The 27,740-nt window shown below is 60.2% G+C and overlaps 1 long non-coding RNA gene across 1 annotated transcript; it reads right to left on the bottom strand.

The window, feature by feature from the left end:
- Positions 1-1,332: 1,332 nt before the first annotated feature.
- Positions 1,333-5,970, bottom strand: LOC125752968 (uncharacterized). Its single transcript, XR_007403666.1, has 3 exons — positions 5,668-5,970; positions 3,727-5,083; positions 1,333-3,481 (listed from the first exon to the last, which is right to left on the bottom strand). It is a non-coding gene; the product is annotated as an uncharacterized LOC125752968 (long non-coding RNA).
- Between the last annotated feature and the right edge of the window lie 21,770 nt (positions 5,971-27,740).

Here is a 27,740-nt window from a genome sequence, read left to right as displayed (position 1 = left end):
GCCCCTGGGAGCTCACCGTCTGGAGGGAGAGCCTGACAGCTAACGAGGCGTTTAATGAGCCGATTACATAATTATGGGCTGCAGAGAATAACAGGGCTCACGGGCCTGCAGAGTCTACCCTCCCCACGCCCTGAGGCCGAGGGGCGGGCTGGGCTCTCCTGCCACCCCAGCCACGGTGAGACAGGTTTGTGGGCCCATCTCTTTGGGGAGCCCCAGACTCCGCTCACAGACGCCTCCCTGTCCTGCATCAGGAGCAGGTGCAGCGGGACAGCTTCACTCTCTTCCTGCCCCCAGTGGGGTGCATCGGAAACTTGCAGCGAGTTTCCCTCATGCTGACCTGAGGCCAGGACACAGCTCTTCCCCAGGCCAATACCTTCAGGACCGGCCCTGCACCCCGTTGTGGGTCACCCCACGACCCCAGGGCAAGCCTGCGGGCCTTTGTGGTGGAGGGATGAGGTCAGCTCTCCAGCACCGACCAGGCCTGGCCTCACTTCCAATTCTGAGTGATGTCTCAGATGCAGAGGTGAACCCTGGCGCATGGAGGGAGAGTCAGCATCACATTTCAGGAGTTCAGGGCATAGAGGGGCCAGGGGCTGCCCCTCCGGCCCCCAGGAAACACTGCCAGCAGCTTGGAGGCATAGGTGTGGAGGGAGGGAGGGAGGCATGTGCCTCTGTGTCCAGGCTCCCTTCTCTGTGTCACGGGGAGGTGAGTCTCTGCCGGAGAGCAGGACAGTGATGCCTCCGTGCCCAGTGTGGGCCAGGGCACGGCTACGTCTGTTCTCTGGGCTGGACCAAAGCCCTCCCACCAGAGCCTTGCATCACACAGGTTGGGGCCAGCATGCCCGGGAGATGCCCTGCAGCTTGGTGATGAGGGGCAGGCGCTCTGTGTGTTCCTGTCCTATGGGCCATGGGGTGAGAGTGCGGACATTGGCTGGTACCACCTGGCGAGAGCCACTCCCAGGCCCAGACAGATGCCAGCTCCCCAAATGAGAAGGGGGTGGCTCTGGGTGGCTTCAGGGTGGAGCATTCGACCCCTTTCCCGGCCTGGAGGCTCCCTAGGAGAAAGCACCACCCCCAGGAGCCCCCCAGAAGAGGAAAGCCCTGGGGGCCCAGGGCCTGTAATCCTGGTCATGCCTGCCCATTGTGAGTTCCATGGAAACTCCTTACACCAGCCTGGGCTCTTGGGTCTAATTCCCAGTGACACTGTAGGAAGTTCGCAAGGGAGGCTGGGCATGGTAGGGGCTTGGGGCAGGGCCCATCCCAGCACAGAGCCGCGCCCCCACCATACTCCGCTTGTAAGTAGCAGAAAGGTGAAGATTTTGCTCTCAGAGGTTCACCAGGGGGTCAAGAGAGTTCCTGGAACCAGAGGAGTCCTGCTGCTGCAGGGTCTGAGGTAGAGGGGCTTACAGGAAAGCAGTGGGACCGTGAGACAGACCTCAGGAAGTACTTCCAGCCCTGATAATGAGGAAATAAATAGCTGGGGGGGGTGGCGTGGGTGACAGTCCAGGGGGTATTCACACCGTCATTGGGGGGAGCCAGGAATATTCAGGGTGCTGAAGGAGCTCCAGGAAGCAGGTTCCTCTAGGCCAGGCTGGTCAGGGAGGGCTTTCTGGAAGAGGAAAGACTCAGAGAAGGAGAATTGAATCAGGAGGAGGATGCAGTGGGGACAGGGAAGAGGGCAGGCCTGCAGGGGACCTGGGGCAGCTGTCCCACCAGGATCCTCTCACACAGGGGAGTTGGCCGGATTCAGAGCCGGGGGCTGGAGTGGGGTCCCCCAGCACATGGGGTGGCACCCCACGCAGGAGCCACATAGCAAGGAAAGAGGCTGGAAGCCAAGGACGTCCTTGATGAGGGGCACCCACTGGCTCAGTTGGTAAGGTTCCGACTCTTGAGTTCGGCTCAGGTCATGATCTCAGGATCGTGGGATCAAGCCCTGTGCTGGATGTGGAGCCTACTTGAGATATTCTCTGTCTTCCTCTTCCTCTCCCACCTGTGCACACATGCTCACACTCTCACTCTCAAAAAAAGAGAATGTCCTCGATAAAGCAGAGATTGTGTCTGTTCCCAGAACTCAGGACCCAGCAGGACATCTTCAGTGTCCCCCGTGTGAAGGGCAGTCCTGCCCGGGGAGGAGCAGGGTGTCGGCAGGAGAAGCTCACACTGGCCACAGTGGGGGTCACTTGCCCGTTGCGTTCTTGGAGCAGAGGGATGCATCCCATCACCTCCAGGAAAGCGGCGGAGGGACTTTGTTGTCCACGATCACCCAGAGCTTCCCAGCCAAAAGCAGCACTTTGGGAAACTGGTCCCTTGGAAAGAAAAGACAGACCCGTGGGTTGTTTGCCTGCAATAAACCTTCATTTCAAAGACTTTCAGATTTGCAGACAAATTGCAAAGGCAGCTCGGAGAGCTCCCGAATCCCCTCCTGTGCCCCCCGCCCCGTTAGCACCTCTGTCAGTGGGTGCATTTGCCGTCACTCAGGCTGGTGAGGGTCTGCGATTCAGCTGTGGCCCTGCTGTGGATTCCACAACGGACCGGTTCTTGTCAACTTTCGGTCCCAGTCCTCGGCCCCCGTGCTGCCCTCGTCTGTACTGTCTCCTGGTCTCCTGCACAAGCAGGCTTCTGTGGGTCAGCGACTGAACGGGTCATCCATGTGGTCTCAGGTCGCAGATCACACCTCGCTTTGAAGAAACCACACTCGTCGAGCTTTGGTGTAGTATCACAAAGAAAATCCACGTTCGTCTGGAGGGCTGTGGGGGACACGCCTCCTATCCTATAGAAGGACGTGCTGCAGATGCTCACATGAGAACCCTTGTCTCCGGCTCGACACACAGAGATTTTGGAGGTATTGAGCTGTGACACTCTTCTCACAGAATTGGTTTTGTTTTAAAAACTATAATTTTTGTTTTTGTTTTTTAAAGATTTTACTTTACTCATGAGAGACACAGAGAGAGAGGCAGGGACAGGCAGAGAGAGAAGCTGGTTCCCTGTCGGTCGCTTAATGCAGGACTCAATCCCAGGACCCCGGGATCACACCCTGAGCTAAAGGCAGAGGCTTAGCCACTGAACCACCCAGGAGTCCCTATAGTTATTTTTTATAGAATATAATTTATGTTAATATGCACTGAGTATCTGATTATTTTTGTGACTTTTAATTTATTTAAAACACTTCTAAATTTCTAAATTGTAAATATTTTTAAAAGTTAATGTCTTAGCTTTAACATCTGTGAGGCAAATCCTAGCAGCTGCAACTCTACATTAGCACACACTCCTTGAGGCCTCACTAATGTTTAGGAAGGGAACAGGGTCCCAGGGCAAGAGTAACAGAGAAGGGAGGTCACAGAGCCTGGGCGTGGGTGCAGCCAGTTCTGGGTTCAATCCCCTGCCGTTGCTCAGCTTCTCTCTGCTTCAGTCTCCTTGGGCATTAGGCAGACACCATAGGAGCGGGGCTCACATGGGGTGGGCTCGTGCTCCACAAGGGGATCTGGTGACAATGGCATCAAAGACTGGTCACAAACAGCCCTCCACCAAGGATAAAACCAGTTTAGGCTTACAGGAAAATTAGAGGGGAACGTACAGGGAATTCCTTTATACCTCCTCCCTCCCACGTGCGCACACATATGTGAACACACACACATGCATGCACACACATGCACACATGCACAGGGTCTCCTATTATTGACCTCCTAGCTGCCACATTTGTCAAAATTAACGAACCAATACTGATACCTAGTAACCAAAGTCCGCAGTTGACATGGGGTCACTCTTGGTGGTGAACATCCTGTGGGTTCAGATGCATGCGAGATGACACTGTCCAGCACCACGGTGTCACATGGAGTGGGGACCCTGCCCTAAAGCCCTCCAAGCTCCTCCTGTTCATCCCTCCCCCCCCAAACCCTGATGACTCCTGATCTCTGTCCTGTGTCCCTAGTACAGCCTTTTCAAGAATGTTCTAGAGCTGGGGTCACCATGTGCAGCCTTCTCAGACTGGCTTTTCTCAATTTATGGTTCCTGTGTGACCTCCCATGGCTTCAGAGCTCGTTCCTTACTAATGCTGAGCAATATTCCACCGCCCCGATGTCCCTCCGTGTGTCCGTGTACCTACCGAAAGGCATCTTGGTGGCTTCCAAGTTCTGGCAAATAGGAGCAGAGCTGCTAGAGACATCTGCGCATGGGTCTACAGTGTGGACGTAGGTTTTCTCTCTCAATTTCTATTTCAAATTACAGATGAGTTATCCCAGAATTATGTTTAAGGCAATTCCTCTGTATCCCTTTGTTGGAAGGGTTTTCGGGGTCATTTGCTGCTGTTTTAAATTCATAATGTTCTCTTCTCTGAAGTTTTAATGCTATTTGTACAAAGAGCTGCGTCTGTTACCAGATTCGCCCGCCCCCCACTGAGCTGTAGCGGCATCCCTGCGTCCGTGCCGTGGGGTTTCATTAGGGTGTCTCATTGGGCTGGTTAAACCCCTTTCTGTCCTTCCGTCTGAGAACACTCCTATTACTCAACCCTGCTTGTGAAGACACTTGTCTCTGGAACCCGGCTCGGAGAGATCCTTCACCCCCAGTATCACCAGCCCGGGAGAGATCTTGGCTGCCCCACCGTGCTCTGACCCTGAGATTCAAGGAGGGGGTCGGGTGTGGTGCGGGCACCTGCATCTGACGAGCAGCCAGGTGCAGGAGCCGGTGTGCCCCGGGGCCTGTCAGGAGGTCCAGAAGCCCACTCCCCCCAGCTCAGGCATCCGGAAGCCCTGGGTACCTGCTCTGTCCACAGAGGAGCCTGGCTGCCTCGCCGGGGCTCGGAGGGGACTCTGGCTCCCATGCATCAGCAGGACTTGGCTCCCGAGCCTGGGGGTCTCTGATCGGCCTCATTTGTTTGTAACTGTGTGGTTGAAGTCTAGCAGACTTGAGGAAGTGTACCTGCCTCACACTCCTGTGCCACCGGCCCCCGCCCCAGACTCAGGACCTCCCCCGGGGGTTCCGACCTTGCATCTGTTCGGTTGTCCCCGCTTCCGAGCTCCTGCTGCATGCCGAGCGCAGAGCAGGGGGTGCCTGATGGGCTCCAGCACCACCACCTGGTATGCTGTTCCTGCCAAAGGGGACCCCAGCCCTTGTCTCCATGTGGTTTTGAGAGGGGCTGTGGCCCGCCGCTCTGCCCACAGCCTCTGAATGTGAACCTTTCTTTGCATGCTCCCATTGACAGGGAACTCACTACTGCCCAAAGCTGACTGTTGCTTGCTAGCCCCTGACCTAGGCCATCCTCTTGGGATTCCACCTGCCCTCTCCTCAAACCAGGCAAAGGCCTTGCTAGAGGCTGGGATGGGCCCAGGTGCTCCCAGCTGAGCACACCTCCAAACTGAGGCCCCTCTGAGCTCCCCCTAGCCTGTCCGAGCTTCTCCCCCCTGCAGTGCTCTGGGGCAGTGAGCGGGGGGGCAGCAAAATAGCTCTGACTCCTCTGGGACCCCAGGACTCCACCTCTTCCCAGCCCAGAATCACATCTGACCATGGAGAAGCCGGCCGGTGGGTGGGCTGTCGGGGACAGTCAGCCTTCCAGGCCCCAGCTGGCTCTGTAGACCCCAGACTGGCTGGCCTGGAGGAAAGCCTGCCCTGAGCTTGCCGAGTGTCCCGTCCACCTGGGCTCCTGCCCCCACAAGAAGCCCCTGCTTAACTCACGTGCTCCCGGGTGGGGCGGCCGAACCCCCACAGTAGTGAGTGGGCTGCATGCCAGAATCCCATCTTGCTCAGACGTACCCTGGCCTCCCCCAGCTGGGACTGGGCCCCAAGGTCCCGCCGGGTGGGTTCCCTGAGGACCTGAACAGCCCACCCAGCTGAGCGCCTGGCTGTCTCTGTGGCCCGGGCCCTGGGGACCCCAGCCCAGCCCTCACGTTTGGGGAAAACCAGCTGCTTCCTGTTTGTGTCAGTGATTGGCTTGTTTTCCTGCGCAGCGGTTGAGGGTCGAAGCACCCAGTGAGCCGGGCGCTCCCCGTCTTTGTGGGGCCTGCTGTTCCGAGGAGAAACTTAATCACTTTGTTTTCTTGGTTTAGGTTTTGCTTTTTAATAAAAAAAAATGACCCGCTCGGCTCCGGCCCCGCGGCCCTAAAAGGCGTCACTTTCAGAGGCTCCACAGCAGCGCCAGGCGGGAGTTCCTGGGGGAGGGCAGTGGGGCCCTGGCGGGTCGCCCCTCGGGAAAGTGGGAAAGTCGGAGGGCTAGACTGGGAGGAGCCAGCCCCTCTGTCCTGCCATGTGGCCAGCAGGGCCCCAACCACAGGTCAGCATTGCCGAGCAGGGCCCTCAGACCCTAGGTGGGCCCAGGGAGGGGACGACCCCGTGGGTCCTCAGCTGGGGTGGATGGGGGCAGATCTGGGCACCCACTGGAAGCCTGGACTTCCAGGCTGGCCCCTCCCCCCTCCATCCTACTTCCTTCCCCCTCCCTCCCTCCTCCCTCTCTCTTCCAGGGCCTTGAACCCAGGAAAGGTGGGGGATGGACCCCTGGCACCCCCCCCCAACCCCTGCGTTCTCCAATGCTCGTCCCTCAGAGGCCTTGGCTTCTGGGCCCAGGATCCTATGATCCTCACTGAGGGGTTTCCTCTGGGCTGAGGTGGAGGGGAGTGGCTGCACAGATACCCCCGGCTGCTTTCCTCTGCCTTCCATCGATGTCACAGCCTCCCACCCAAGGACCCGGACTCACCCCTCCCTGTGAGCAGTGAATGTGCAAAGTGGCAGGGCTGCGGGAGGAGGAGGTGGCAGCAAGTGCAGACTCCAGTCCAAGATGGGTTGGAGTCAGGGTCCAGTGAGTGCCTAGCACCCTCGAAGCCTTCCTCACAGAGCTCCTGGCATGCTCTGCTCACAGCGCTTGGGGTGTGGGCTTGCCCCACAGTCAGGGAGAAGCGAGCCCATCTCTGGGACAGAGGCGGAGTGGGAGGGGATGTAGCGGAGGGGGGTCAGGAGGGAACCAAATGCTGGGAGCTGGTATGGGGTGGGCTGAGACAGGGGGCAAGGAAGGAAAGGGCCTGAGGAGTCCTGGAGCCCTGACCACACGCAGGACAAGCTGCCCAGGTCTCAGGAGCAGGGACGACTGAGCTGGCTGCATGGCATGCTGCTCATCTCATCGACACTGTTCCTTCCCACGTGGACCCCACGCAGACCCCATTATCGCTCAGCCTGGGCGCTCAGCTGGGGACAAGAGCAGCAGGACCCCACACAGCTTATAGTGGAATGTGGCGGAGGGGATGATATAGGAGTCTGGGCACCCTGCGACCAGGACCCGCCCTGTGGTGGCCAGCCTGCTGCTGGCCATGCACCTGAGCCGGTGAGCAGGTGCAGTGCTGCCCAAGGCTACTTGGGCTGGGACCTGTCACGGATGAGCAGGTGGGAACCATGCAATGGGGCTTGGGCCCCCTGAGCTTGAGGGTGGAGGCCCTGTGTCCAGGAAGCTCTGGGTGTTCATGTCGGAAGCAGACGAGTGCAGCGGGGGCAGACTCGGTCTATGCGTGTGGGTGAGAGCAGTGGGGTTAAAGACAATGTCCTAGTGGCCAACCCGTGTGCAGCTTCTGGAGCTTACAAGGCCAGGGGTGAGTCTATGGCTGATGAGAAGGGAACTGAGATGATCGAAGTGGGGGGCAGGGCCTGGAGCAGGATGCACCCATCCTTCTATCCTTCCATGACTATCCACCTGTGTCTCTCCCTCCATTCATCCCTCCATCTCCCCATTCGCCATCATCCCTCCCTCTATTCCCTTCATTCACCCACCCACCCCTTCCTCCATCTCTCTATCCCTCCATCCAACCATCTACCCATCATCCCTCCCTCCCACCCTCCATGTGCCTATCCTTTCATCCCCCCACCTCCCACTCACCCACCCATCCCTCCATCCATTCCTCCCTCCATCATGCCCCCACACCCCCATCTCTCTAACCAGATGCCCCATGGACCTTTGGGCAGAGAGTGTGCAGTGGCAGGAGTGGTCAGGTGCAGAGGCCCTGCCTGGCAGCAGTGTGGTGTCTCTGGCCAGTGGTGGGAAGGTGGCAGGAACAAGGAGGGGTGGCCTGGAGGCTGTCTGACATGGCCAGGCCCAGGAAGCTCTGAGAAGGATGTGGCTTCTCTGAGGCCGGGGCTAGTGGAGGGTCTGGCTTGGGTGTTGGGCATCTGGATGCTGAGCAAACAAAGTGTCCAGGGCTGAAGATGGGAGAAGACAGGGTGCCAAGGAGGGAGGTGGTGTTGGACCCGAAGTGAGGTGATGGCAGAGCCGAGAGCAACTGCCGAAGGACTACAGGAGCCCAGGGTGGCACTCAGCTGTGTTCCAGGCACCTGGGAGGATGGAGGGGGAGAGGCAGCAGAGGCAGCTGGCTCTGCAGGGCACAAGTGGGGCTCAGTGTGGACTTGGCACACCTGCGACCCCCTGGACATATGTGAAAGGGGGCTGTAGGTGGACATGCTGCCGAGGGCGCCCAGAGGTGGCGAAGGTTGGAGTCCTGGCCGCCGTGGCTGCAGCTCCTGGGCCGCCATGGGTACCCCTTCCTCAGGGTGGCCTCTCAGTGTTGGGGCCTCCCCCACCCCACTGGGCCGTGTCCTGGCCATCACCACAGCACTGCCCAGAGCGGAGGCAGGTGGGCAGAGGGGTGGGAGGACGGTGCAGGACCAGGGGCTTCGAAGATGCAGTCTGTGGCAGGGTCCAGGGGGCTGAAGTTCCAAGGTGTGCTCTGGGCCACAGAATAAACCCGCTCAGATGTTTTCTGCATTACGGAGTGTGTGGGGAGGGAGGAAAAAATGCTCCACTTTCCATTTCAGGCACAAAATAATTCGGTCATTCGTTTTCATTCCAATATCTGGAAAACAGCTGATTCTGGAAACCTAAACCGTCCCTGGGCATAGAGTGCTGAGGAAGAGAGCACCCCACGGAGCTGGGGGTGGGGGCTCCGGCCGGAGCAGGCCTCTTCCGTGCACCCTGGGCCCTTGGGGAGTGGGGCCGCGGCTGGGGCTTGCAGGACAGACCCCACCCAGGAGCCAGCCCTGCCAGCCAAGTGCAGCCAGGTTTCTATGGCACCCGAGAACCCGACATGCGGGGTTCTGGAAACTTGGTGGGCTAATCCGGGCCCTAATCCTAGCAACGGGCTGGGCCTACAGCTGCATGTTGGGCGGGGGGGATGCCAAGCAGGCACAGGGACCCTACTATGGAGGGCCTCTCTGTGACAGCGCCTGGGCTCTCGGGCTCCCAGCATTGGGCGTAGCCCCCCAGGAATGAGGGTCGTTGTGGGTGCCTTCCAGGCCCCCTCTGGGCTGCCCAGGGACCCCGAGGCTGTCCTTGCCTTGAGGTTGTCAGGATCAGAGGAGATTAGCAGGTACAGGAGGCTGAGGGCATGTGGGCAGTGGGGCTCCCTGCTGGGAGTGGGCTGAAACCCCGTGGCAGCTGGGGCAGGCTTGGGGACCCTGGTGTGCTCACTCGGGGCCTGGGCCCTGGGCCTGCCTGGTCTGCGAAGTTCTGATGAAGGACAGCTCTGGAGGCCTTGGCCAAGGGGGCCCACTGCACATGTGTGTGCATGAGAGTGTGCGCCCGTGAGTGCGTGTGTGCACGTGTGTCAGTGTGTGAGTGTGCACACACGTGAGTGAGTACGTGTGTGAGTACTTGCACGTGGGTGAGCAGGTGTGGTGGGAGTGTGTACACATGAGTGAGTGCATTGCAAGAGAGTGTGTGCACTCGGGTGAGTGTGTGTGTGTGCACGTGAGTGCGTGTCCGTGAGGGTGGGCACACATGTGAGTGAGTGCATGTGCGTGAGCAGGGGAGGGGAGATACAGAGAGGACACTGCTCGTGTGTCTGCTGTCTGCCGGAGCCGGATCCGTGGCTCTGCTGTGTCGCCCGGCCATGTGTATGTGGGGAGGATACTCCTGCCGTGACCCCCAGTCCCCAGCCCCGCTCTGGACCAGGTGGGAGGCAAAGGGCTGCAGCCCCTGAGCTCCTCACTGCCCGTCTCAGGACCAGCACACCCTCAGCCTTGTCAGGTTGGGATGGGGTCCCCTGTCCACAATTCCTTGGGGCACAACCCTCTCCCAGGGGCCTGGCACTCAGTGCCTGGGTAGCAGAGGAGGGCCTTGCCCTGGTGGCTGTGGCTTGGGCCCTGGAGATAGTCAGCAGGGTAATTCCACCGGAGGAGCTCTGCACGAGGCGCTGACTCGGTTTCCCCTCCACATTTCCCTGGCATCTGGGTATAGCTGGTCTGAACTCACTCTGCCCGACTGACCGGTCTCCTCTTCTGCCAACTGGTGGACTGTGGGAGGAAACCGGTCCAGACTGGCCGTGGTGGGGGCAGAGAAGGGGCAGCCACAGGAAGAGGATGAAGGAGGGAAAGCAGTCTCTCCTTCAAAACAGAGACTTGAAGAAGGTCTCAAGTCAGGAACAAGGTAGTGTCCAGACGATGGTGTGGGGAAGCACAGCCTGCCCCTCCTGTCCCCCTGCACAGAGGCACGTCTCTTCGGGGAGCTTGGAGGGCAGCCCCGGCCCAGGAGGACAGCCTCTCTCCACGGCCCTGGTCTCTCCTGCCCTCCTGCCTCCCCTGCACCAGCTCCCGGGCATCCAGCTCGAGGGCCCCGCACCCCGTCAGAGGTAGAGGCGGTTTGGGTGGAGCAGGGCAGAGGAGGGCAGGGACCAGGCTGGACCCATTGTTCAGAAAAGACGGAACTGACTTCAGCCCTGGGCAGGCCCCCCTCCACCCCCAGGTTTCCTGCTCCCTGGGCGGCCAGAGGGGACTTGGTCCACCTTATTTGGGGATTGAGAAGCCACCCTGTGTGTGTGGCCTTGGGAGTCCCAGCGCAGTGGGGGGGGGGGGGGAATCCCTGCAGGCGCTCTCTGAGACTCAGAGCCACAACCCGTCAGCAAAGAAAAGGCCATTGAGGACCCACCCATCCTCCTGGGTGCCCCCCAAGCCTGTATTCACCCACCTCCCCACTCAGGTGTCCACATCTGCCCTCATGTCTGTCCTCAGCCATCCACCCATCCCTACAGCCATACCCTCACCCACCTGTCTGTCCATCCAACCAACCATCCATCCATCCATCCACCCACCTGTCCATCCATCATCCATCCATCCATCCATCCTTCCATCCACCATCCACCCGTCCTTCTACCACACCCTTATCCACCAGTCTGTCCATCCATCCATTCATCCACTATCCCTCCACCATACCCTCATCCAGCCATCTGGCCATCCATCCATCCATTCATCCTTCCTTCCTTTCTTCTACCCACCATCCACCCAGCACAATTTTGTAACATCTTGGTTTGATAACTGGAAATCCATTGCCAAAAAAACCTTCTTGAATAAATTCCTTGGCCAAGTAAAAAAATGCTGCTCCATTTTGGTGGCTTGTAGATTTTAAATCATCACATCTGAGATGAGGGCCAGGACATGGGACTGTCCCAGTCAAGACATTCCATTTTCCATGATGCGGATGACAGAAACACACATGGGGCACCAGGGGGCTGAGCTCCCAGTAGGATAGGGCATCTCCTGGCTCTGAGTGACCTCGGAACAGCGCCTCATTCCTCTGGTCTCAGCCTGCTCCTCTGAACAATGGGTTGTGGAGACTGTCGTGACAGTCAGCAGGGAGCAAGAGTCTGCCGGGTTCAGCATTTGCAAAATGTCCCCAGTGCAAGCTGCGATGGCAATAGCATGGCTATCCAGGGACTTGGATGAGTGGGGGCCTCATTTCCCGGGAACCCATTCCTGGAAAGGAATCTTGCAGCCTCAGGCTCTGGTGGCCAGTGCTCTGGGCCAGGAACTACCAGGACAGCCTTGGAGGGAGAAGCAGCTTTGGGTGGTGGCTAGGTGGCCTCAAGTCCCAGCATGAGCTTAACTGAAGAATCTGGGTTTGGATGGTGTGGTGCTGAGAGCTCATCCCATTTAAGTAGGATATTGAAGGATGAATAGGAGTTTGCCATACGGAGGCAGGAAGGGCCTTCCACACGGAGAGAAGAGAAAGGCACTTTGGGTCTGTGGAGTTAATGTGGTGGAGCAGGCGTGCAGATCGCGTCCAGGCCTGGAACAGTCATAATGGTGGCTGGAAGGGAGTGGGGGTGGTGGGTGGAACCCAGGGATCTCCCACCCAAGCCAGGTTGAAGTATTGAACATGGCCAGCAGTTCCCGGGAGCTAAGAGGTGGGCCAGGACAGGGTTCCCGGAGGAGGGGTGTGAGCGGGCCAGAGCAGCAGGCTCCGCGGGGAGGGGCCGGAGGAGGCTTTTGTGCAGGACGGTGGTGAGTCCAGGACCCTGCCCCAAGCACCACGCATCTCCTGCCAGGATGGTGTGCCTGAGGAGACTCTTGTGGTGCAGGGTCTGGAAGCCTCTGGATCCTTCCCCTGAGGTGAGGTGGGGGACACCCTCTGTTGTGAGTCTGGTCTGCACCCCTCCGTCCTGCTGTGCCCTCCTTCCTACTGGGATGCAGAGCTCTGGAAGCCCCTTGTCACTAGCTTCCACTGCCTGTCCCCTCCCCGCTCCCCCGAGTCTATGCTTTGTGGCCACTGGCATCCAGGACAGTCCAAGGCCAACTGCCCCCCCAAACCAAGACTCCGGGGGCTCAGCAGAGCGCATGGGGCTGGCAGCTGTCCCCAGGGCCATGATGTGGCCCCCAGGACCAGGAGGTGCAACTGGGACCTGGCATGGCACGTGACTCCTGGGGGCTGGGGTGCTGAGCCTGGGGGCCCCTCCCTGCCAGCACTGGGCGGGCTTCCTGTCTGGCCCCAGGAAGTGACCTCCTGCTGCCTCCAGCAGACAGTGACGCCAGCATCTGAGGTGACAAGGCACGGGGCTGGCATCTGCCCCACACATTCATACAGTCACCCATCCTGGCCTCGAGGGATCAGAGGCGCACTGGCTCGGGTCAGGCTGCCCTCAGAGCCAGCTTCTGGCAGGGATGAGGAAAATATGTTTACAGATGCCAGGGCGGGGGCACCCTCAGCACCCCTCACTCTGTGCCAGGACAGAGCTGTTGTCAGCATACCAGACCCAGAGCCCAGCACGCAGTAGGTGCCCAATCCACGTGTGGATGAATAAATGAAGACTGACCAAATCTAGCAAATCCTGAATTATGGACAAGCAGGACGTTTCAGAGGCTGGGTGGAGAATAGCGGCATGTGGAGTCTAAGCCTCCCTGCGGAGGGCACCAGGGGCCTGGGACGGCAGGGCTCTGTCCCCACCCCCTGACAGGCCAGCATCAGGAAGGTCTTCCCCGTGTGGCCACTGGCACGACTGTCTTATGGCCCAGACCCTCCTGCCCTGGGAGCCCCCGTCACCCTGTGCATTGCCCTCCCCGTGCTCTGCACTGGCTGGGAAGGGCACCACAGGCAAGCGGGCACCTGCTGGGGCTGTAACCAAGCACACCGCCTGGCACCGGCCTCGGGCAAGATCGGTGTGTGGCTGCCAGGACTGTTGTTCTCCACAGGTGCCACGGTGAGGGGCGTGGCTGGCAGGTGAGTGGGCAGAGGAGCGTGTCAGGGGTGTGCCTGGCCCAGCAGCCTGGCACCAGAGGGCCCTTTGGCGCCCAGAGGCCACACCCCACGAGGCAGCCCTGTGCAGGCTGGCAGGGCAGTGTGGGGATGTTTAATTACATTTTGCAATGAAAGTAGCAGGTATAGGAGCCACTCCTGGGGGACTGAGGTTCAGGGAGAACCACAGGCCCCAGCTAGCGGGAGCCCAGAGTTTCAGAGGATCCCAATGCACGCCCCTCAGGTGGGAGGGTGCAGGGTGAGGGCCCCAGGTGACAGGCATGGTGGCCAGTTGGTCGAGGAGGGTGGACCGGGCCCTGCTGAGCTGCTTCCCAGAGTCTGGGGTGCTCATCAAGAGTGGAATTGGTCCAACATGTCCAGCACCGGCCCATGGGACAGGGGGCTGGAGGATGGGGGGTACAGCAAATGCAGTCCAGGGCAGTGCTGGGAAGGGGGTGGGGCACCCCAGGTCCAGGTAAAGCTTGTGGGCACAGGGGAGGGGAGGGGAGGGGTCCTGGCCACCAGTGGGGCCTGGGTGTCTAGCCGTGTCCACGTCCCCTGCGGTCCATCCCCACTCTGGTGCCCCACGGGCAGGAGGCTCTCACGCCCTGTCACTGACACCACCTGCCCTCACCTGAGGTTTACTCAGCCCTTGCCCAAAAGATGCTCGGTCCAGAAAGGAGAGGCAGCGGTGGGAGGGGCCCCGGCAAACACATCCAACTGAGGAGGGGGCAGCTGGGGACACAGAGGAGGTGCCCTTGTCTGGTGGGATGAGGGGCTTCTTGGGGGGACACCGCTGGTCCTAGGCAAATGTTCACATGTTACAACTGGGGATGTCAGGGGGACAAGAGGCCCAAAGGAGATGGCCGTGCAGATGGGTGGGACCCAGCTTGGCTGCTTGGTAGGGCACCCACTGGGGAGGGGGGTCCCAGGCACTCTGCCTTCTGCCCCAGTCTTTGGCTCCATGCCCCAAACTCCAGGCTGCCCTGCCTAGGGGCCCTGCCTCCACCCCCTGGAGCCCCACCCCCGCCCTGGCTGTGTCCTCCCACAAGGGAGAGGGTCTCCTGACCCTGCAAGACACAGGGTTCCCACTTTGGGCTTTGCTAGAGCCATGAGGACTGTTGGGGGCGGGGCTTCCTCCTGCCCAGGGCCTGGGGGTCCCGCCCACCCACTGCCAGGCAAGGAAGCCACTACTGCCTGCCCTCCCAGAGCCAAGCTGGCCCTGAGGCCAAGGGGAGACTCTCTGGGCCTTCTGGTGGCACATCTGGGTTCTGGTTTGGGTCCTTGGTTTTGGGAAGTGTGCCCAGCGGATGTTGAGGGCATCCTACGGCCAGCCTTTACCAGCTTTTTCCTGACAGTGTCCCTCTCTCAACCACTTGGATCTGCCTGCTCTGGACACGGGCTGCTCCCCAGCCTGGGGCACCTGCTCCCTTGGCGCTCTTTTGCCCTCAATGTCCGCAGGGTGGTGTTCAGATCTCACCCTGATGTGCCCACCCTCCCTCCAGCCCTGACATCCCACAGACACTGCAGTGAAGTACCCCCACGCATGTCCACTGGGGCCAAGTGCTCTTCTCAGCACTCTTGTCTGATCGTTTATTAATTCCTAACGCAGTCCTTCCGGCAGTGCCGGGGGGATCCCCACTTCCCAGATGGGCAAACAGCTTGCACAGTGCTGTGCAGCAGCGGGGCTGGGCCTGCTCCTGACGCTGTGGAGGAAGAAGGTGGCCTCGAAGCTGAGACACGGTGGGGGCAGGCGGTGCTGCCCCGGGAGGAAAGGGGCTTCCCAGGTCAGGGGCTGCGTGTGTGCAGAACCCAAGGGCAGAGGCAGCCAAGCCCCAGGACAAGGTCTGACTCGACTCTGGCTGAGTATGGTGTTCTCTGCAGGGGAGGGTGGAGTTCAAACTGGGGTGGCGAGGTCTTGGAGGCTGCCAGGTGCAGGACTGATGGGAAGGGTGGGTGAGTCCACGTTAGCCTCAGAGCTGTCCAGGGAGGGGAGGAGCCACCTGAGGTCTGGGGACCTGGGCAAGTGTGGCAGGATGCTCATGAGCCCCGCCACAGAGCTTGGCACGGTGGGGGCAGGGGGTTTGGGCAAGGCCCAGGCAGGTGGCAGGGAGCTCAGCGGGAAGAACTAAGAGAGGCCATATGCTCTCACTGAGGGCAAGCCCCTTTGGCCAACCCACGACGACCTGAGGGAATCCGCCTGTGGCCCTGCTGGGGTGCGTGACATGGGCCGGGCTAGCAGGGCAGGTGTTCCCCATGGGGCAGGTGTTCCCCATGCCTGCGCCTCCTTTCTTCACTTGCAAATGATTCTCCAAGGATGCAGATGTTTCATGGGGTTTCCCCGGGCTGGCCTGCGCTGCACCTGTGTCCCTGTGGCACTTGGAGACGGTGGACGGGGCCACGGCCAGGGTCCGGGGCTTCGGAATCATTTCTGGATGTGGTGGCTGCTTTCTGAGCTGCCTGGGCAGAGCCGGAAGCCTCAGGCTATCCGGAGGCTGGGCCGAGCTGGCTGTGAGGCCAAGAAGAGCAGGAAGCCACAGGGCACGGGGAGGAGAGGGGCCTCAGGTGGGGACATGTGGCAAAGATCCACCCGGCGCCCCTGGGCTGTGGCCAGGAGTCAGCCTCGGGGTGGGGGAGCGCCTCAGACAACAGCTCAGACCCCTGGCCACTTGCATTGGTGCCCACAACTCAGTTCCACCTGATAAGGTTCCTGCTGGAGGGAGCCCCACGCAGGTGAGGGCAGAGCCGTCTGCCCCGTGGCTGCTGCCCGGTTAGCCAGGCCAGCCCAGGGCCTTCTGACAGCTGAGTCAACCCCAAGACCTGATTTCCCCTCGGCCTCATATGCAAACTAGCCCCACTTTTCCGAAGCCAGTCCAGAGCAGCATAGGGCATACTGGGAGGTGCGGGAGTCCAGTGGGGCTGGGCAGGCTGGTCACAGATGCAGGCAGGAGGCAGGAGGGCAAAGCCAAGGCTACCGAGGGCCTACACTAGGTTTCTGCTGGGCTGCCCAGGTGCTGAGGTGAGCTGGAGCCTGAGAGGGGGCAAGGGAGGCTGCTCCCAGCCGGGTGTCAAGCAGGATCCCATACCTGGCCTGCAAGATGGAAGACTTGGGGAGGTGAGCGTATGTGTCTTGGGAAAGCTGATGCCTCTGTGCCATCTGGGGAGGTGTGAGTTCCCTGCAGGTGTGTCCCTGAGCCTTCGGGGCCTGGAGCAGACACCTGCCTTTCTCCGCCCACCTTGAGCCTGTGGCATTCGGGTCTTTCCTCCCCACCTGGCTGGGCGTGACTGCAGTGGGCAGGACCAAGTCCAGCAGGATGGCCTTCCTCATGCACCTGCGGCCAGCAGCATCCTCTCCATCCCTGTCCTGCCGTGAGTATGGCAGGGATGCCTCCCATCAGCTCTGTGCCGGGTCCTTCCTGCCAGCCCGCACACCCCTGGGGGCCATGATGGGCAAGGCCGGGCCATGCATGAACACGGGACAAGAGTTGTGGCATTCCCAGACCTCAGTACCTGCACCTACATGCAAAGCCCAAGGACTCCGATGCCCACAGAGTGCAGAGGACACCTCTCAGGTGAGTCTGTACCCAGGGGCTCACAGCTCCTGGGGTGGGGGGGCATGATGGGGAGAGTAGCCTTGGCTAGGAGCTGTGACTCAGCCAGTACAGGGATCCGAGAATGGCAGCACCTGGTGGGGAGGGAGATGGAAGTAGGGGTCCATGGTGAGGGCCAGCTGCTAGTTCGGGTTGCCCCGGAAACCCCGGGGGCCTGGTGGCCGAGGATGAGGCACGGAGGGATTGTGATTGGCTCAGTGCTTCAGAAAGCTGGTGCTGCTGGATACGGGGGGTGGTCTCAGTGAGCATGGGAGGTGGGCTCCCGAGCCAGGGGGTGGGTGGGGGGCAGAGGCCAGAACTGGCAGGAGTCCAAGTGTCTCCAGATGCAGACCTTCCAGAGGCAGATGGTCCCTCTGTGCCTTGGTGTCCCTGTCCACATGGCGGGTATCTCCCTGTGCATCCTTCTTGGGGCTGCTGTGAGGAGGTGGAGCGTGGACCCCGTAGGCACTGGGAACGCTGCCCCAGGACTCGGCAGCCCGGGCTGGGCTGGGAACTGGCACTGGGGCAGGGTTTGTGTGAAAGCTAGAACAGCCCTGCAGGCACCGGGGGCCACGGAGGGGGGCAGGCCGGGGCCATGGAGGGGGATGGGCAGGGGCCATGGAGAGGGACAAACGGGGGCCATGGGGGGCAGCCGAGGGCCATGGAGAGACCCCGTGCCAGGATGGCGGGGAGAAGGCAAGGGCCGGGTCTTGCTCTGAGTCCTCTTGGCAGCCCTGGCAGGTGGTGTGAGATTATCCCATTTTACAGATGAGCAGCTGACGCTGGGGCCTTGCCAGAGGCCGAGGCTGGCGCCCTGAGTCCCCGCAGGTAGCAGCCTCTGGGGGCAGGAGGGAGGCAGTGCTGCCCTTGGCGAGTCTCCTTCCCGGCGTGGCCCTCCGGCCCGGCCCCCCGCAGGGCGTGCCCTCAAAGCTCTGCCCGGACAGTATCCACACTCCAGCAGTGGGTTCGGAGCCTTCTAGGGCCAGCCTGGGCAGCAGTGGGGGCCCCTGTAGATGCCCCGCGCCGCTCACCCGCCCCGGCTGGCCCCTCGGTGCAGCAGAGGCCCCCTCCCCCGGTTTCTTCGGGCACATTCCTGAGCCTGCGGGTCAGCGGCCCCCCTCAGCGGCGGGGCATTAATGAAGAAACAGTCTGGGGTTGTGTAACGGTGACGGCTCTGAGCAGGCAGGCGGCTCTGGCGGGCCCAGCCCGGGAGGGTGGGGTGGGACCAGGCCCTGCCCTTGGCCCCCCTGCCTGAACCCTGCTCGTGGGCTGTGACCATGGCATCCCCCCTGCGCCGGCCGGCAGGGGCTGAGCAGGGCCTGCACTCAATTTGTCCCGAGTGAGTGTGTGTTTACTGTTGGTCACTGAAGCCCGTGCGTAGTGAATTAACTTCCTGATGTAGTAAACATTTCAGAAGGCCAAGCTCCCCTCCTTCCTGCCTCTGTGCCAGCAGAATTCCCCAGGCCCGGCCCGGCTAGCTCTGAGCTGTGCCGCTTATCCCGTGGAGGTGCCATCTCGGGTTCTGAGACCTCTGCCAGCCCCTAAAGCTTCCCCTGAACCCCAATCCTCCCCTTCAACCTTGGGGCCGGAGGGCTCCCGGGTGCCCCTTGGAGCAGGGTGCTGTGGGAGCTGGTTCTCAGGCTTTGGGGGCAGGAAGGCCTGAATTAGAGTACCAGTTTAGAGCTGTGTATCCTCAGCCAAGGAACTGGACCTCTCTCGGGGATACCCTTGGGCAATGGTGGGGGGGCATGATGGGGAAGGCCCCCGGAAGGGATCTGGGGCCTTCCCGGTGGTACAGCTTTGGGGGCTGCAGCCTGAAAGGACAGCCTGAGGGGATGCAGGCCATGGAGGGTGCATCCTAGGGGGACAGACGAAGGAGGTACAGCCTGGGGAAACAGACTCAGCCTGGGAGGGCAGACTCAGAGGGTACATTCTGGGGACACAGACCCAGGGGAGTACAACCTGGCAGTGCAGACTCAGAGGGCTCATCCTAGCAGGGGCAGACCTAGGGTGTACAGCCTGAAGGCACAGACTCAGAGGGTGCATACTGGGGATACAGGCTGTAGGAGGTGCATGGTGCATCCCAGGGGTACAGACTCAGGGGTACAGCCTAGCTGGCTTTACTGGAGGCTCTGTGGCCAGTTCTTGGAGCCCCTCCATCCTTACTCAACATGTGAGGTCCTCCCTCAGGGTGAGGTTCCCACCTTCCCCAGGGCCTCGGCTCTGAAGACTTCTGTGGGACACATATCATGTGGCTCTATGTGTTAAAGTACAGAGCCAGTCACCTCTTTCCCACTGGACTCTGCAAAGGATCTTGGAAGGTGTAGGGGGAGGTGAAGGGGAACCTGAGGCTCAGGGGGCGAAGCACTGTTGGCAGGGATGGTGGGGGACCGATCCGGCAGGCTGACCTCACCCGGAGCTACTTCTGCTTGGCAGCCAGGACTGGGGGAAGGGTACTCCACAGCAGTGTGTGTGTGTGCATGTGTAAGTGTGTATGTCCTCATGCCTATATGTGTGCATGTTCATGTTCTTGTGTGTGCAGGTGCTCACACATGTATATGTGTATTTTCATGTACATGCCTGTGTGCATGTGTGTCTATGTGCACATGTGCTTGTTTATGTGTGCCCACGTGGATGTACATGAGGGTACGTGCATGTTTACATGTGTGTACTGGTGTGCATGTCTGTGTGCACATGTCCATGCGTGTATGCACGCTTGCTTGTGTGTGTGCATATGTGTCATGTGTGTGCACACGTGCTTATTTGTAAATGTGTGTCCATGTGTGGTACATGAGTGCAAGTGCATGTTTGTGTCTGTGTGTATTGGTGTGCATGTCTGTGTGCACATGTGCATGTGTGTACAAGTGCTTGCTTGTGTGTGTGCACATGTGCTTATTTATGCGTGTCCATGTGTAGTACCTGAGTGTAAATGAACATTTACATGTGTGTATTGGTGTACATGTCTGTGTGCACATGTGCATGCATGTACATGTGTTTGCTTGTGTGTGTGCACACGTGCTTGTTTATGTGTGTCCACGTATGGGTACATGAGTGCAAGTTCACGTTTACATGTGTGAATTGGTGTGCACGTGTGTCTGTGTGCACGTGCTTGCATGCACATGTGCTTGTTTCTGTGTGTTCATGTTTGCATGTGTATTGGTGTACATGTCTATATGCACATGTGTGTGTGTGCACGTGTGTGTGTGCCTGTGCTTGCTTATAGGCACGTGTGTGGGTACATGGGCACTTCCCAGCTCTGTTAGCAGTACCGTCTGTTTTCTTATACATGTTTGGCATTTTTTGCCGCTGAGTTGGGGGGCAGCGGTTTGGGGGGAGGCTGGGTGGTGGGGGAGGGGTTGTTTATGCCAAGCGTGCACCCAGGCTACACATTCTTGTGGTTGTGTCTTTAGCTTGGTAAAAATTTGGGAAATTTCTAAATAAAACAAAGGAAAAACATTTTCAAAAGGCTTTCAGAATTGGTGCTTCCACTTCCCCTGGTAACTGGACCCATGGGGCTTGGGAGATGCCCTTGAGTGGGCAGCAGCAGGAGGAGGACCTTGCTAACAATCAATAGGAGTCATGCTGTAAAGGATGAGCTCCCCATCAGGAGAAAAATGCAAGCTACTCTGAGACCCCAGCCTTCTCTGGCAGGAGTCCAAAATTCAGAATTTGGAGGAGGGGCTTCAAGTGTGTCCCAGTGTGGATGCCAGGCAGGCAGTCCTGGACCCCAGTCCCTCTGAGGCTGGCAGGGGCAGCTGGCCTGGGGTACCACAGGGAGGTTGGTGGAGGGTCGGAGCAGCTGAGAGGGGAGGCCAGGAGACAGGAGAGGAGGGGCTGTGGGTGGAGTGACGTCCCCAGGGGCAGGTGTGTGCTTAGCAAGGACAGCGGTCAGAGAAGGGTCTCTGTTGACCAGGGAGGTCAGGGAAGTGTTGGGCATGGCCCTGTGGACATGGGGCCTGCCAACCACTGCTGCCACTTCCTCTGATGGGTCCAAAGTCAGGAGGAGAGGGCAGCAGCTGGGGGCGGAGGCTGTCTGGAGCAGGCGGTCAGGACAGCCACCCAGAACCAGGAGGAGTAGTGGCTTCAGGGTTCTGTCCAGCAGCCAAGGGTGGGGTGGGCTCAGCACACCGTGGGGCACTCACACCTCGGAGCAGGCCAGATGCTGCTAGTGGATGCTGGGGGCCTGGGGAGCAGAAGGCAGAGTTTGGGGGCTGCAGAGGGGCCTGGGAGCAGTGAGAAGGCAAGAACCCAAAGGAAGCTGGGTGAGGCCAGTTGAGGTCTGTCATGGGGCATAAACACCCACATAACCAGTGTGGCTTAGGGGAAGAGCTCCTATGGGACCAGAAATCTTAGGCCGCTGAGGGCAAAGGGGTGGTCAGATGCAGCCACACTGGAGAGCACGGGCGTCTCCTGACCCCTGCTCAGGGGTGTGCTCCTGTGGTCCTAGGATGGGCTGGCCAGGCAGGGTTAGGGGGTCTGTCCCCACCAGGGACTGCAGGGAGCAGGTGGCCTCCTGTCTGTGTGGCCCACCCGCTGGCAGAGACAGCGTCCACGGTCGGGCTGGCATGTGCATGTGAAGACCTGACCCCCTCCTCCTGCACCTGGGCCTTGCCCTTGGCCAACCCCACAGACCTGGGTCCATCTTGTGTCCCCTTCCTGGACCTTCAGGGACATCTGCTGAGGTGATTGGGGGTCCTCCAAAGTTTCGGCTTTCCATTTCACAATCAGACCCCCTATTTTATTTGCCAGTGGAGAATTTAGCTTGTGGCAGCTCCCAGCGTCCCTCCAGGATCAACCAGAGAGTACTTGGTGAGGAGGTAGTGACCCCGAGACCGGCAGCTCCATGCTCCTTCGGCCTCCTCTGGGAGACCCTGCAGACACTCAGAATTTGCCTTGTCCACCAGGGCCGAGCTGCTGCCCTGGCTGCTTTGAGTCGACCTGCTGGCTCTGGGGTGGCCAGGGCCCGATGGAGGGGTGTGGGGTGCCGGCTACCCTGGGTGCCTGGCTGGGCCCACTCCAGAGCTGGCAACAGGCAGCCCTGTTCTGGCAGGACTGTACCGTGCCGAGCTACTCTGTGATTTAGGGCTGGGGCCAGCTGGGTCCTGGTGGGGTTCTGGCTGAGGCACCCCTATGAGCCCAGCCTCAGAAGCCTGTGGATTCTCAGCAACCTGCCTCTCTGCCCTAGAAAGGGGTTGGGGGGCACCTCGGTGAGCACTGAGTGTGGCTGCTTCTTATTTATAACTTTACACTCATAACGAATTGGTTTTGGCTTGGCTGGTGGCCACAGAGCCTTCACGCTGACTTTATGAGCTAGACAGGGCTCCCTTTCCAGGTGACCCCAAGCAGTGGCATCTGGGAAGCTGGGACAGTGGCGTGGGAGGAACAGCAGGCTGGCTTCTGGGACCCAGCACCCCAATCCTGACAGCACAGAGGCCCGAGACCCAGCACACATGCACTGGCTCTCTCATCCTGGGGGGCAGCACCCTTGGGACCCTATGGTCAGAACACCTGCTTAGATTTGAGTCCCGGATGTGGAGGACCTGCGCTGTTCAGCTGGGGACATGGGGATGGTCATAGTGCCTGTCTCCAAAGGTGCCAGAGACTCTAGCAGAGGCAGGCAGGACGCAGCCCAGTCAGCGGAGCAAGAGCCCAGGAGAGTCCCTCAACCGCTCTCGTCACCTTGTGATGGTCACGGCAGTCCTGGCCTCACCCCCAGCCTGGGTACCTGGGCCCTGCCATCAACTCAGACCCTGGTTAGTCCATTCCCTGGCTGTTCCCTGGGCTCACTGTCCCCTAGCCGCCCACGCCTTGGGTTCCCGGCCTGGGATGTGCTCTGGGAAGTGGCCGGCAGATGTCCTGGTCGCTGTCTGGGCTGACAGCTCTGGGGGTGTTGGATGTAAAGGTGGGGAGGTGGCTGTGCCACATGGCAGGGGGGCAGTGTGTGGTCCTGCAGTCCCCCGGCCCCGTTGTGAACCCTCCCCAAACTTGAGGCTGGGAAGCCTGAAGCTTACAGCAGCGATGCTCACCAGGCTGGCAAGGCTATTCCAGGGGCTGCGCCCGACCCTGCCACCCGCCAATCTCCTTCCAGGCTCTTGCCTGGACAGATGACCCACTTGGGCAGGGCATGCTGGTCCCAACTGTGGAGGGCTCTAGGGAGAGGGCTTCTGGGAAGGTGGCCAAGTGCAGCCTTGAAAGATACCGAGCTTGGGGAGGACCCAGCGACTGGACAGTCCCTGGGACAGGGACCACTCCCTTTGTGCTGCCGTGCACCCCAGCAAGGCAGGTCTGTTGCTCTGGTCACCGTGCCGTGGCCCTGTGCCGCCCTCCTTGGTGCTGGGGCTGAGGGACCGCAGGGCTCCTTCCATCCCCGGCAGGACCTTCCCAGGGAGCGTGGGGGGTCACCTCTGCCTGCCCCTGTTTTGTTCCAACCTACAGGATGGTCCTTGGATGCAGAGCATGTGCAGATAAATACTGCAGGTGGGATGACAGTGCCTGTTGTCTCACTCACTAGCTTTGGTCACTCTGAAAATGGCTCTTAGGAAAGTGATTTGGCAGCAATTTGTCTGGAGCCTGCGTTGGCCACCCAGTGTCCAGAAAGGACAGCACAGGACCAGCGGGTGGGGGTCTGAGAGCCGGGAGCTGGTTGGCCAGGGGCACCAGGATGGGGTAACAGGACGTGGAAGAGTGTGACCTCAGGAGCTCACATTCTGTTAACAGGAGGAAATACAGACCATGCAAATGCTGGTATGAGGCATCGAAGAGCCAATAGGAGGCTCTCACGTTGGACATGAGTGGGGGTACCCAAGACTTTTTTCTGTATTATCCAGACTGTAATTCAAATTAAAGCTTCCAGTATTCTTTAAAAAAAGAAAAAAATCCATTTGATTTACTTCAAAATCATGCAGGGCTGGGGTGGGGAGGCATGGGATCAGAGTGTCCAGCGTCAGGGGAATCCATTGTTCTTGTATCTGTTTGCTTAGTATCTAAATTTTCCACCAAAAACATTTTTTTTCAAAGATTTTATTTATTTATTTGACAGAGAGAGAGAGACAGAGACAGAGACAGAGAGCACGAGCAGGGGGCCAAGCAGAGGGAAAAGAAGGCTCCCTGCAGAGAGCCTGATGCGGGACTCAATCCCAAGACCCTGAGATCATGACCTGAGCCAAAGGCAGACACTCAACCACTGAGCCACCCAGGGGCTCCTCCGCCAAAAATTTTAGAGAAAAAAAAATCTCATATGTAAGTATTTCTCTAGGGTCTGAAGAATGTATGTTCGGGTATGGACAGGCCTGGGGTGTGAGGGGTGTGCCGGACACTTGCCTGGTGCCGGGGACGGGGGGCGTCTGCCCAGAGCACGAGGGTGGCTGCTAATGCTGCTCTGTGACCGGCTCGACCCACAGGGAGCCGTGTGCTGCATGGGTGCTGGGTGCCACCCAGGACCCGAGGTCCTGCCGCGGAGGACGACGCTCAGGCAGGCCCTGACCACTGCGGGCACGCAAACCGCCTTGGTCCAGATGGCCCCAGCCAGACGGCGTTACCCCAGCGGGCCGGGAAACTGATTAGATCTTGCCTGGCCTAAAATTAGTCCTAATTCAATTTCTCCCCCAAATAACGGAGCCGTCTGTCCCCGCAGAGCAGGATCCGGACCAGCACGGCCGCTCAGCCCTCGGGGCACGCCGGCCACGGCAACACACCCAGGCGTGCTTTTCTGAACTAAGCGTCTTCTGTGTTGTCAGCAGAGGACCTTGTGTGGCCGTGAGGAGGGGAGCGGTCCAGCCCGCGGGCCACGCTCAATGGCCACCCCTGCCAGCCAGGTCCCGAGCGGGCGGGGACAGAGCCAGGAGCAGGTGGACATCGTCTCCCTGACTCCCAGGTCCCTGCAGGGCGTAGCCTCTGAACACCAAGGCAGCCCTGCTGTTGGGGTCAGGGTTGGGGCACCCGGGGACTGCCCCATGCTCACGGTGGGCCGATGGCCCAGACCTTATTCCCAAGCACGGCAGGAGCCTGGGAGCTGCACCCCAACCCTGAGGAGGCCCCTGTGCAGGAAAGAGGGACACCAGAGCTGCCAAGGGAGGGAGGGTCTCCAGTCCCGGGCCTTCGGAGGGGGCTACTTTTGCGGATGATGGGAGAGCCTGGGCCCTGCAGTGCTGGGGTTGAGAGATGAGCTGTGCTAACAGGGGTCCCTGCTCCTCATTATCCCCATGGCCCCCACCCTGCTGCTACCGCCCTGGCTGGTCTGTGTCAAGGGCTCCCAGGGCGGCCGACCCTACAGACCACCAGCAGAAAGCTTTGTGGTGCCAGCCCACTCTGAGCCACGTTCCTGCTCCCTGGGTCAGGCAGAGATTCCGTCCGGGATCTGGAAGATCCCAAGAGACTTCCCTTGCAGCTCCTGGAGCCTTCTGGGAGAGGGAAGGACGCAGCCCTGGGCACCCCCAAGTGGACCCCACAGAGCCAGCCACACGCTGGGGCGTCTCAGCCTTACCGACGTCCAGGTGTGAGCATCGGCTGTCCCTGGTGGGCACTGCCCCTGACCCTAGGGGGGACCTGACGGGCAGCCAGAAATATTTAGAAAGTCCAAACCTTCCAAGGCGTCTGTGCTTTGGGAGAGACGTCCGACCGCATTGGGGGAGGAGCCTGGAGCCTTCTTCACTTCCAGTGACCTGGAGTCAGGTGGCCGCGAGGCTCGGGGCTCATGCATCCCGTGCCCCACGGCTGCATATGGCCATGGAACCCAGGATAGCCGGGAGTCGATCAACAGACACCACCCGAGCACTGTGGGCCCTGGAGCCAGCCCTTCGGGAGTGGGAGTGTGGCCGGATTTCAACGTCAGCGGCCATCAGGATCAGCCACTAAGGGCATCCACGCAGGTTCCGGGCTCCCAGGACCTAGGACAATCCTTCCCCAGCACCCCCGAGGGGATCTGCAAGCACTCTTGGGTGGTCTCTGCTTGATCACTCCCAGCCATGGGGAGCTTACTACTTTTGCTCTCGGCACATCCCTGCACTGAGGAGCCAGTCCTCTGTCCATGGAGCTGAAATCTGCTGCTCATTGTGCCAGCCCAGCCTCCTCCAATTGTGGGTCCTTATCCAGACATTCCCACTGCCTCACTTTTTTCTGGGCCACCCCAATGGCTGGGTGTGCTTGGCCTCTCAGGCCCTGTCCCTGCCCGAGACTGCAGCCATAGAGAAGGCTAGTGGAGGCTGGAGTGCTGGGCCTCCCTGACTCCAGGGAGTGGCCAGAGTCCCGGTGGGATGGTCCTGGCTGTTGAGCCCTCTGGGGCCTCTTTGTCTCCCTCCCCAGCCCTGCCCTCGGGGGCTGCTCTCGTCCCTGGCCTGGACATGGTGGTTGGGGACTGGTGTGGCCCTGCCAGTGGGACCCAGGAGGCCTAAGAGAAGGACCCGGCTCCTTTGCCTTCCCATGTCACCCCTTCCCAGAGCCTCGCCTGGGGAGCAAGGACAGGTGGCTGTTCTGTGTCTTGGCCAAGGACATGGAGGACACTGAGCCACAGAGCGAGGCCCCTTGGTGGACCAGTGGCCTGGGGCTCAGACCCTGGCATGGCCTGCAGACGGTGCCGGGCTGACAGCAGGGGCTGGGCCAGGCGCTAAGATGGGGCTCCCGGTCAGGCAGCCTCTGCCTGCCTTGGGGGCTGTGGACGAGCATCGGCCCAGCCGCTGCTGATGGACCACTGTGGACAGAAACCCGGGCCAGATGTGAAGTGCGGGCGTGAGGGTCCGAGAGGCCTCCAGCCACCTTGCGTCCCTCCGTGGGGGCTGGCCGCCCGCCACAATCAACGTGGCGCCTCCCAAAGAAAATACACAAACACACAAACACGCGGGCAGCACACAAATGCACACCCATGCGTCTCAGATCTAGATTAGGACAATATTTGCTCTGAACCCAAACCCCTGAGATGCCGCTGGCTGCATCCGCCTGCTGCCACGTATGGGGCGGGATGGGGTTTTCTCCCCTGTGTGCATAAAGGCCTGCACAAGAGCCCGCCCCAGACCCTCCATGTGCACAGGGCTTGGACTGGACCCTGGACCCAGGAGCCCTTGAGCACGGGACCCCAGACCCATGGCCATCTGGTGCATAAAGAGATGGCAATGGCTCCATTCTGGAAGGTCCCAGCCCCTGCTTCAGTGCCGGGTTTGGCCTCAAGCAGCCCCCTATTTCACGGGGATCTGGGGATCTGGGCAGAGAAAGTTCCTTCTGCTCTGAGCCACACCAGCCCAGTCCCTGCTGGGTCTGACCTCAGAGGGCCTCCCCAGGCCTGAAGCAAATGAAGGTTCTGGATCCTCTTGGGGGTCAGAGAGCCTGGGGAGAGCTGGCTGACTCCAGAGGCTCAGCCATCAGACCCTGCAGCTGCCCCAGGGCCACCTTCTGCACCCTACTCTGAGAGCCCCTGTTCCCGGGCAGGGCCAGGAGGGACGAGAATGTCGAGTAACATCTTTAGGAGGATAGGCCAGTGGATCAGCACGTGTCTCAATGCAGAGTGGTGTGGGCATGTCCCTGTGGGGCAGAGAGAGCCCAGGGGCCTGGAGGACAAAGCCGTGCTCCCGGTGCCCTGTCCATTCTCTACGGGGGAATGTCCTTACAGAGGGGCATGTTCTCGGGGGGCGGAGGGGGGACATGACAGCCCAGTTTCTGCCTGACAAGGAAGCAGCCCACGGCTGTTCCAGGCA

The sequence above is a fragment of the Canis lupus genome, chromosome 18 (genome assembly GCF_003254725.2).
Source record: "Canis lupus dingo isolate Sandy chromosome 18, ASM325472v2, whole genome shotgun sequence".
Taxonomy (NCBI): Eukaryota; Metazoa; Chordata; class Mammalia; order Carnivora; family Canidae; genus Canis; species Canis lupus.
The sequence above is the reverse complement of the archived record's forward strand: the minus strand, read 5'-3'. Positions and strand labels throughout refer to the sequence as shown.